Below are 12,005 nucleotides of genomic sequence, written 5' to 3'. Positions count from 1 at the left end.
ACACACACACACACACACACACTATTTCTAGCTCTGGGTCTGTGCAAGAAGAGAAGTGTCCGATGAGCCTTATGTCACCAGTGTATTGTTGCCGTGCTCCTACACAATATCTGAGACTGCGAGGATTTACAATGACATGAGAATTCATATCTCGGACACATTTTAAGGAAGTCTTTTTGCTTTTCTACGTCACATCACAACCCCACAGTGGGACCGAGTGGTGGCTAGGATCGTCGGCACAAAGAAGAATGGTGGATAAAACTCTGCTACCCCTTTTGTGCATGTATGTTTCACGTACATGTTCCATTAATTAGAAACTCTACAATGTCACTAGTTGTAGCACATTCTGGCTTGCTTTTGGCGGCACTTAAAGAAATTAGGCCATCATTAAAAAAAAATTGTTTCACTTTTTCTGTTTTGACACAGTAGAATGCATGCTTAGAAAAAAAGCCTTTGGAGCGTCATTCCTCAAGTCCCCCTTTAGAAGCACATTGAACAAAATCTGCGCAACAACACTCCAGAAAATAACCATGCCATCTTTAATTGAAAACACACAGAGAGATAACATGCCCACTGAGCTTAAAAGACTCCTTCCACAGGACCTGAGGAGCATATCCTCATATGTTTCTTCCACCTGACGGTGGAAACACTTCAGGAGGAAGGTAGAAACCCGTTTCTGCCCCAAAACTCTGCTGACACACGCACTTTGATGCCTGACTGTCACAGAGCCTTCTACAAGAGGAGCCGCAAGAAACGAAGTGTGCACCATTGAGCCGATCACTAAATCAGCCACTCTCTCCTTGTAACACTTTTGAAAGCTCAACAATTTACCTTGTAAGCGGAACTTCGGCGCTGGGCACATGGCTTCTGTAGAGTCAGCAGTACAGCATCATAAAATCCTAGAAACATCAACCTGTGCTTTTCATATTTTGGAGATTGACAGGCTGCTTATACTTTGTACCGATAAAGTTGAGCCTGACTAAACTTCCTGCACCGGAAGACTTGATACATCCGAGCAAGTATACAACACAAGAATGGATTTCAACCTTGTGAACACCACATTAGCATAACATGGTATTTTTTTATTCAGATATTTTTATGGCAAAATACATGGGCAATTATAGAATCTGACCTTTAGGGGCGTTTAGCTCTCACCCCCGAGTGCTGACAGTGGCTCTTGGCTTGAGCAACGTGGTGGCCATTGGCATCGGAAGCATTCATAATGGTGTGTGGTGGTGGTGGTGGTGGGGATACTGGTGAGGAGGTTTGGGGATCCACCCCCAGAAATTTTGGAATAAGATAGATGCCATTTCCTGCATTCTAGTGTATATTAACGTGTTGTTAAACATCTACATTTATCTACATAAGTAAACACTTGATTTAGTAACTATTACAACAAGTAGCACTGAGCTAGTGGTGTGCAATACAGATGTGCTAGCTAAGATGTTACAGAGGTAACGTTATCTTTTTACATAACACAACCTAATAAAATAGTACAAAATCAGTTTAGTGTTTACTGATCATAACAAACAAAGACTAAAACGTATACAACCAGAACAAAAACACAAAACACAGTACAACTAGCTTTAGACTTTAACCTTTCAGTTAACCATTAGGCATACTGTACAATGTAATCATGACAAAACCGGATGATTTACCTGCAGTTACCGCCGTACAGATGAATATGTGGTACTTCCTGTTTATCACTATTGTATTCAACTGGTCATGAGGTCTGCTGCAGGGCTGTATCCATCTTTTATATTTTTCCAGAATCAGTTTAGGTTTTGGAAATGGAATAAATTGTATTCCACCCTCTAAAGCAGGACTATTCAACTAAACTGCTCAGGAGGCCACAGTTACTGAAAGCCAGCAGCTCAGGGGCCAGACATCCAGCAATTAGTCATTATGTAAATACAGCAGTCCCTTATTTATTGCGGTGGATTCGTACCCTGAAGCCCAGCGATAAATGAAAAACTGTGAAGTAGGGATACAGTAGTCCAAGTTCAAGTACAGTAAACTTTATATTAAGGCTTTAGAAACCCTTCCAACGGTCTTGCAATGTTCTAAACTCTTAAACCTATGTCATTTTAACAACATACGTTACTAAATTTTACTTACTAGCTCTGCAGGACAGCAGTGGATCGGTACCAGTCTAACTCTTCTATTCGGACTTGGTTCATTTCTGCAGACCTATCCTGCAGCAATGAAGCCCACAGATCAGTCCTCTAAACTCAAACCTACCAATTTTAACAACAAGCTACATATAAGTATATATAGCTACTAAATTTTACTTACCATGCTCTGCAGTACAGGAGTGGCTTCGTTCCAGTCAGACCCGATAGATGAAAAAAGTCCTGGTACAGCATGACTGAAACCCCGCTCCATCCAGCTTGATGTGCGCGTGCTGCTACCCAGGATTTAGTCCACCACCTTTGATCTGGTCCGGACCAACACCACCCTGCAGCCGTCTGTCGTCTGCAGCTCCCAGGATCTGAGTCACACTGAGTCCAGATCAAATGGAGCCCAGCTACTCACCAGTGAAAATAAAACTTGAAGGATGAGTTCAGCTTTAGGATTTTTCGTGACTTTTCTGCCAGTCCTGTGAGCTTATCCTTACAGAACTTCTGATTTTGTGTTGCAAAACTTTCCCTCCATTTGCAGCAAGCAACAGTTGGAAGCAGTGTTGACTTCTGGGAAGTGAACTGATGGCTTCTGGGTAACAGTTCTTTAGACTGACAAAACAGTGAAGGCTTAATGAAAGAAAACTACAAAATGGAGTCACTTTTTTTTTTTTTTTTAATATTATGTACATGTACAGTACTGTACTTAATCAAACCGCGATAGAGTGAGTCCATGAAAAACAAACCACGAAGTAGCATTACAATGATCCATTACCTTTTAAATTGGTTTATTTTGTTGCATTGAATCATAAATGCAATAAACAGAACCCAAAACCCAAACCCAGAACCACCTTAAAAAACAAACAAATAAAAAAAACTTTATTTTTCATGGGTGCCGAGTTAAAATTTAGGGGTGCTTGAGCACCCCCCCAAAGAGAAGCTAAAATCGCCACTGGCAAAATACAGTACATCAAATGGGCTCAGATATTTTTGCCAGAGTTGCATTAGCTGACTCTGGCATTAAGTTGAAATGAACTGGTGAAACTTTAAAACAAATGTGAGGAATTAACGTTTCATTCAATTTCCTACTCTGATGGAAATGGTGGAAATAGTCATTAGCAAACCTACTCAGGTGAAAACTTGTCTTAAAGCTTTTATTACATGCAATATTTATAAAGAGGTCCTCCGATTAGCAGCACATTCCCCGGCAAATGGTTCCAGGCAGACCGTGAAGCAAAATTTAGATTTGCAAATTATATTTCAGGATGAAAAAAAAAAAGGTAATCTGATTTAAACAAATGTGTTTTTTTATTTTTTGAAGTGATGCTAAAATGCATTTGGAGTTAAACTTAATAAATGCTAAATAAGCATTTAAAATACACATTCTTGCATTTTTAATAGAGACACTGAATACACATTTTGGCTATTTAGTCAGGTGATAAAATAAAAAAAAATAAATAGAACCACTCGTCTTAAGCTTTTAGGAAAGTTTTGACATATTGTTTTTATGTATTACCTTAACATCCTACATCTGATCCAACAATTTTCAGTCAGGTCATCTGGACAGTTTCTTTGTTGTTGTTGTTGTTGTGCTGAAACGTTTCACCTTCCATCCAGAAGGCTTCATCAGTCAAGGAAACACACAACACAAAACTGATTCTTCCCCCAACAGCTTACTCCAAAGTGGAACAAACCAGTTATGTTGGTGCTAAGATGGTGTCTTTGGCACGCCCCCTCCTCTGGTGCCGGCCCTCTTCTTCGTCGACAGTCATGTCAAACTGCTTCAAAACCAACATTGAGCATGGACTTTGACGATCATACATCTGACATAATAAAATCACATGCCACATCTTTTGAAGTGGGGTTTTGTGGGGAAAAGAAAAAAAAACAACAACAATGTTATCTTTATTTAATTAATAGTTTGTTGAAAATCTCAGTTTGGAGAATTGGAGTTTAAATTTGACATAAAAGACAAGCTGTTACTCTGAGTGGAGCCAAGACCAACCTGTATCTGGCAGAGGTGTCTGAGCAGAGGATGCTCAGGAAACTGCTACAGATCCTGAACAACACAACACACACCCTGAATGCCACACTGGACTATCACCGCAGCACCTTCAGTCGTAGACTGAGACCACCAAGGTGCTCCACAGATCATCACAGGAAGTCCTTCCTCCCTGTGGCTATCAAGCTTTTCAACTCCTCCCCCTTTCTACACACAAGACAATAAAATTAATCCTGTACCACAATAAAGACTAATGTTTCTATCTGCACCTGACCTGTTTTAGACCTTAATTGTTGGTATTTTTATATGCTCCGTCATTTTTTTATATCTTGTGTGATTCCTTGTGTATGATCCTTTGCATTGAAACTCTGGCACAACAATTTCCTGCGGGATCAATAAAGTTCTTATCTTATTTTTATCTCTTATTTCAGCCGTTTTCAATCTCAAAAGTTTAGTGAATTGTTTTCTAAACCTTTAAAGAACTGTCAGTTTTGGGGGGAGTGGTGGCACAGAGGTCAGAGAAGGTGGGCCTGTGATCGGAAGGTTGCCGGTTCAACTCCGCGGACTAACAACATCCAAATGTAGGGGGGAAAGGTGACTCTAGGGGTTGAATAGACCAGTCGATTCCAGGACATCTCGCAAGTAAAAAAATTTCACGTTCACTAGTCACAGTCACGTGATTGTGTCACATGTTACGTGATCAGTGCCAGGCACTGGCTACAAAATAGATTCTTTCAAGCAGACGGAAGACGAGGAGCAGGCCAAGTCTCGGGAAACAGGTAGTAATTCATCAACAGTGTGGAAGTATTTCACTAAAGATGACTCTTCCGGTTCAACTATCCACCACTGCCCGCCCACCCCCCAGTTTTTTGTTTTATTTTAAATTAAATAAAACCAAAAAACAAGGGGGTGGGCGGTGATGCTGTCCGGTGGTGCTGTCCAGTGTCCACCACCACCGGACAGCACCACCACCCCCTGGTGGAATCCATTTCCCGGCTATGGTGGATTCCACCAGGGGGCGGTCAGTTTTTTTTTTTTTTTTTTTTTTTCATGCCACACGTTTCTTTCCCTTTTGCAGCTTAATAATAGGAACTCAAGACGCTATATCATTCGCAAAAAAAAGTAATTTATTATTTACACAAAAAAAAGAACTACAGAACTATGACGTCACAGCAACTAGTTGACATCAACTCAACTTTTATTATGTTCAAGTCAACTTTGAAAAATATGAAGTCGTGCAATCCCTAACCTCATTTGCCCCACTTTGGGCCCATGAACAATGCCCTTAACCCTCACCATCTGCTCCCCCGGGATCCCTATATGGCAGCTCTCTGCTCCACACAGAGGGCTGTGGTAGCTCGGTGGTCTGTGGTTGCATCAGGGCACCCAGTGTAAAAACTATTGCCAAGTATTCATACGAGTTAGTTTGCTGTAGTGACGCCTGAAGAAGGGAGCAGCTGAAAGACGAAAAAACGGAGAACTGTCAGTTTTTCATTTAAAAGTTTCAACACAAATACTTTTAATGCTACTGTAGAACAACTGTGTAATGCAAAACTGACAGCAGTGTAAAGGTTTTAAACTATTTACCTAAATGTGGGTTGTACAATTACGATTTGTGGGAAACATGATACATATTTAGATACACGACTAACGACGCAATGAAGACTGATACAGTATGATTCAACTCAGCACTTAATCACAACTAGGGATGCACTGATCCACATTTTTTTACTTCTGAGCCGATCCCGATACCTACATAAATCTGGATATCGGCCGATAACGATACCATTCTGATATTATCCTCATTAGTGATTTTATATCAGGCTATAATATCTCCATAGGTAAGTACAATTTGTACAAATGTATGCATGCATGTCCAAAAAGGCAACTTGAGGTAAGTTTTATTAATGTTGGATAAGTTTCAAAGTTAGAATTAAATAATACTAACAAAGCGTTTTTCATTCTTAGCTTTAAAGCTCAGAGTCAAAGTGTATTTTTGTCAAACACATCACATGTGGTACATGTGGTGGAACAAGATTATGTACACAGGGTCCCAGCTACATCCAACAAAAGTATAACATGTAAAAGAAAAACAGCAATAAGATCCAAGATGAGCTAAAAAAAAAAAAAAAAAAAAAAAAACATCAACTAAATATACACTAAGCACTAATGGCATAAAAACAATATGCCAAAGTGGATAATAAAGTGATTAAATGGCTTCAAACATCTGCTGAGTTCATGGCAAAAACCAACACCGACATGTTCCTGTTTTTACATCGCTTTATAATGTAGCTGTTTTTGTTTTATATTTTTTTAAATATAATTTTCTTTTATTTTTCAGTTCATATGATTTTTTTATGGTTGTTTACTGTTGTACTGATAAATATCTCCTTGAGGGTAAACTATATCTTGGCTGCAAGTATTCAATCAAGCTGTGAAGCAGGCAGTCTGATTTCAGTCAGCCGCGCTCAGTCTGCTCCTTCTCCGAGACGAGCAGACTGAACGCAACTGACCGAAATCAGACTTCCTGCTTCGGACTGAATGAGAGGAACACATCGCTGAAGTCACGGAGCTGTAATGTCCAACGTAAAACTAACTCTAACGCGGTGCCTGGCTAAACGATCCTCGTGCTCTTTAATGTGGTGCTTTTTCAAATGTTTATTAAGTTTGATGTATTATAGGTCGCGACGGAGCGTCCTCCTCTCCGTACAGCGGCTCTGCAGACATTGCACGTTGCTGTCTTGAGGTGTTTAGTGTAAAATACTTCCACATAGCGGACATGTTACGATGAAAAGTTGGTTAGTCGTTAGCCACAGTGCTGCTCACACAGTCCTCAGTATTTACTCACGTTTTAGCTGGCTGCAAACTATGAAATGGATTTCCTGAATGTGAGGCGGGTCTTACTACTCTGGGTTTCATGAAACACGCCTCCTTTCAGAAAATCCATTCTGTAGTTTGAAGCCAACCTGCAGAGCAGCCGGCAGGGAATCACATGTGGAGACATCTCAGCAGACACAGATATGCACCATGAATCGGGAATCTCTGCAGGTTGGATCAGAACAATCTGATAAGTAAATTACGCTGATATCGGAGGCCAATACCGGATCGGATTGGCCACATCCCTAATCATAACAATGTGATTCATTATGAATCTGATTTGAAACATGAAGGTTCAATAAAATACAATGCAACAAAACAATTTTTTTTTTTTCCAGTATTTGAAACTAATAATTGACTACCTTTTATAATGACAATTCACAAAAGATCTTAATAAAATCTGCAAACAACTTTCATAAAACCTGTCTTGCAATTACTGAGAAATACACACAAAAAAATGAAGCCTGGTGAAAAATGTATAAACCTGCTAGCAGCAGATGTGTTTAACTGTCAGCAAGTCATCAGTGAGCGGCAAAAATTAATTTACTACAATGTGGATAAGAACATTGAATTATTTTCTGTAATTTAGTGATTATATGATTAGGTTGAAGCAAACTTTCAACCTTGTTGCTGTTGACAACAGTGCTGCTGCTGTTCCTTTGAGTTCTTTGAGCTCAAAAAATTAACTGAAGAGCAGGAAGTGTGATAGAAGAATAGTTGTCAATTAAAATAATTTAATCATGTTCTTAATATAAAAACATAAGTACAGTTGTTCAGTTGTTATGCTTTTTTTAATTTAAGATATAGTCTGTAGGGAAAGGCATGCCTGCAGACTTTTCATCTGACATTTGAATGGATTTGATTTAATTGGTACAAAAGTGTAGCAAAACTGATTCATTTAGACTTAATCCCTAAACTGCATTGGTTGCATGATTGCTTTACTGATTTAATTGCATTGTGCATGTGCTGGTTGATGGGGTAGCTCAGTGGTTATATGCCATAGCCTTGTAATTCTGCGGCTGCCGGTTCAAGGCTAGGTGGCATTAGGAAGGCCATCTGGTCCAAGACAATTGCCAAATGTTTTGCAAATTAATTCCCTGTGGCAACACCTGCAGAAAGGAACAGCCGGAAGAACAATAATAATGTGCATGTGCTGGTGCATAAAACAAGACAAGTTAGGCAATCGTCACATCCCTATTTCCCATCAACAACTGGAAAGCTATTGATTTATGTTGTTTTAAGATAATGAGATTTGCTTTGTTTTAATATACCATATCACTTTTTTTTTACAAAGCACTTAATAAACAACAAGGCCAACCAAAGTGCTGTACAACAAAAAACAAAACAAGCAAAGGAAACAGCAAAACATACATGGATCACACAGAGGTGAAGATAAGAACTAAATGACTAACATGATAGAATACAGACGAGTTAAAAGCTCCTCGTTTCTGCGGACAGCCAAATAAAAGCCAATCCTGTCCTTCCGCTGTCATGAGCCGTGTTTCCTGCTAGTTCCAGGATCTCAGTGGTCAGGCACTCGAGCACAGCCTGCAGGTAGATGAGAATGCATCCACAGAACATCCTTTTCAACTCATTTGAGATTTGGTGTTGTAGTTGAGATATTATTTGAGCTTTTGAGACGTTAATCAGCTGCTGTTGGTTGTAGAAAACTGCCTTGTTGCCATGGTTATGCATCATAACAAATGTCCAAAACAAAAAAAAAAAGTTTCAGTAAAAATCCTTCCAGCTGCACAGCAACTGACACCAGAGGAAACAATCATCCAAAAAATGTGATTTACATCCAGAAAAAGAGGAATTAAAGTTTCCACAAGCAAAATCTCAGAATGAAAGTAACAAAGCTGCTCCAACATGCAGCCACCTTGAGCGGCGCAATAGTTACTAGTTAATAGTTAGCAATAATTACCGTCTCAAGTTTACTTTTAGACAGTATGGGCTTCAATTTAAACAGTTGCCTCAACTGAATAAACAAAACAGGATTTGACAGCAGGTTTACATGACTGTTTAGCTTCATGGAAGGGTCCATTTTCACTCCCAGAGTAATCAAGATGACAGCGATCTAGTGTGTTCTTGGTCCTGCTCAGTCTAGCTGTTAGACTTGAACTCTGACCTGATTAATAAGCTATTTCTCTACACTGAGCTCATTCAAAAAGCTACCTAAAAAAAGTAACAATGATTACTTTTTCATATAATCAACTTTTAGTTGATTTAAAATATAAATTTATTTGGTTTCAAAGGATTATGACATGTTCATGAACGCATTCTGGATAACGTTTATAGTTTTAAGTATTTTGAATCCTTGTTCCTACAACCCATAGTCATGGCCTCCATGCAATGACATATTGCTTTAATTCATTCACACATTAAGAGTAAAGACAAGCATTTTCAAGTACACTAACTCCGTTCTCAGTCTGAAAAGTAAAATGGTAATTAACAGAAATTGTGGAGGTTCAGTTGAGGTCTAAAGGACATATACATTCCTTTAGAGACAACAAAGTAATGTTTGAGGGCAGACAAGTTCATTTATTTCCTTTTTAATTCCAGAGGCATGAGCATGGTCTACTGTGTAGCAACACCTGCATAGTGGTAACCTACATAGAAACGATTTTAGGAGAAACTTTTTGTGCAGCATCATCACAAAATTCAGTTTCAGAAGTTTGCATCTTAACATCTAAATGGGCTTGATGGATGTTCCTGTGGCCTTAACAGGTGGAGGACTTTAGTTTGCAGATTGCAGTTTATCTTAAAATTAAATTCAAGGTCTTCATGGAAGCACAAATCAAACTATTTTTGGGGGGCAGGGGGAAAGCGAAAGAAAAGAGGGTGTTTACAATACAATCATAATGAAGAGTTTGAAAATCAAAAAGGATCTGAAGGGGGGAGTGATAGTGCAGAGAGAAGGTGAGCCTGTGATTGGAAGGTCACTGGTTCTAATCCTACTGACTGCAACATGATAAATGTGGGTGGGAAAGGTGAAATACCCATTTGTCCCAATCTGAGGCATCATTAACCTTATCTTCCCATCAATCTGGCTTCGGGAAGAAAAAAAAAAACAGTACAATGACTGCTTTGTTGAAGATGCTGTTGAAGCATTGGATGCTAAGGATTACTGTGTTGCACTTTATTTAGACCTGTCTATTTAGACCTGTCCATTTGACACCATAGACCATGACGCCTTATGTCACAAGCTCTCAGATATTGCTTTCTCAGATCACACTGTCAGTAAGTTTTCTAATCATCTCGTGCCAAAAGCAATGGGTTCAACACAATACCTCTTTCAGTTATTTAACTGTCAACAAAGGTGTACCACAAGGCTCAGTCTTAGGCCCCACTACAATTTACATAACTAATGTAGTCCAGAACATTCCTGACACATCCTTACATTTCTATGCAAACAACACAGTTGTTTTTTGTCATGCAACATCAGTTGCTAAAGTTTTCCAGCTTTTACAGTCTGCATTTGACATCATTCAGTAAGACTTGTTCCGACTCAAACTAGTGCTATATGCTGATAAAACGAAAGGGATGTCAATTTTAAACAGAAAGTTGGTACAGGCAGTCCTTCCTCCCGTCTTATCTATGAATGGTGTTCCTATTGAGTTTGTCAATTCTTACAGATATGTGGGAATCTTGCTCGATGCACATCTCCCTTTTAAGCCTCGTGTCGTAAACTTGATAAAGAAACTGAAATTAAACTTGGGTTTATTTTTCAGAAATAGATCTTGCTCAACTCTGAATGACAGGAAACACCCTGTAACCACTGCTTTTGTTCCAACCATTGATTACGGTGACATTATTTACATGAATGCCCCTGCAAGCACCTTGCAGATGTTGGATGCTGTATACCATGGCATGCCAAGTTTTATAACTGGCTGTAACTAACATACCCATCCCTGCATTCTGTATTCATTGGTCACCTCTCATCATTAACTTCACACAGACTACCACACTGGTACATTTTCATTTTTAAATCACTCCTTGGTCTTCTGCCTTCATATATCTCCTCCTACAGGTCACGTCGTCAGTGCAGCTACAGTGTGCACTCTCAAGACTTAATTACCTGAAACATCCCCTCACTGTGGACTGAATTCAGCAAAAGGACCTTCTCTTACTCTGCTCCCATTTCCTGGAACATCTTGCAAAAAGATCTGAAGCTGTCAACTTTGACCTCTAAGGGATTTTAAACAATTACGTTCAATGCAAAAATCAATGCAAACATGTTCCTGTATGTAACATGTTACCCTGTTTCACGTAGCTTGTTTTTATTTTGTTTAATATCACTACTTTTATTTTACTCTACATTGTATATGCATTTTATGGCCGTTTATTGTTGTGTGAACCTTATCTGTGGTTTTGTTTGTCTCTCTTGAAAATGAGTCTTCATGACTCATTCAGACTAACCTGTATAAATAAAGATTGAATGGAAAAAAGACCTAAATGTTCCTGCTTAGGATCCAAGGTTTTTGGTACATGACCTACGGTTTACTGTTCAGGATTTAAAGTATTTTGTTTAAGACCAAAGGTTTTGTCTAAGACACAAGATTTTCTCCTTTAGATTCTTCTGCCCAGAAGTTCACTACCTTCTCCTAAAGTAAGCAACCCGTTTATTATTATCATCATCTGCAGATGCACCTGACTCCTACTAACTGTTACCTTGTCTTCAGGGTTCAAGTCCTTTCCTCCAGAGGTCACAGTTAGACAGTTTGAATATTATCGTCTTGTAAATAATCACAAACTACTCATTGCTTGTGGTTCCTTGTCTTGTGGATTCTTGTATGGTTCACAGCTATTCTCAGTATTTAGTTAATCATTACATAGGGCTAGTTGACTCTACAAAGTGAGTTATTTTATTACCAAAATTCAAATAATCTGTTTCAAGCAAAGAACCCAACAAATGCCGTTCATTAATATTTTAATACCATGCATTTGATTTTGATTAACAAGCAAAAAAAAAAGAGTACCAATACAATATACCAACATGTAATATA

This window comes from Nematolebias whitei, chromosome 1 (genome assembly GCF_014905685.2).
Source record: "Nematolebias whitei isolate Nwh7 chromosome 1, NemWhi1, whole genome shotgun sequence".
In the NCBI taxonomy this organism is placed as follows: domain Eukaryota; kingdom Metazoa; phylum Chordata; class Actinopteri; order Cyprinodontiformes; family Rivulidae; genus Nematolebias; species Nematolebias whitei.
Note: the sequence above shows the minus strand (reverse complement) of the source record.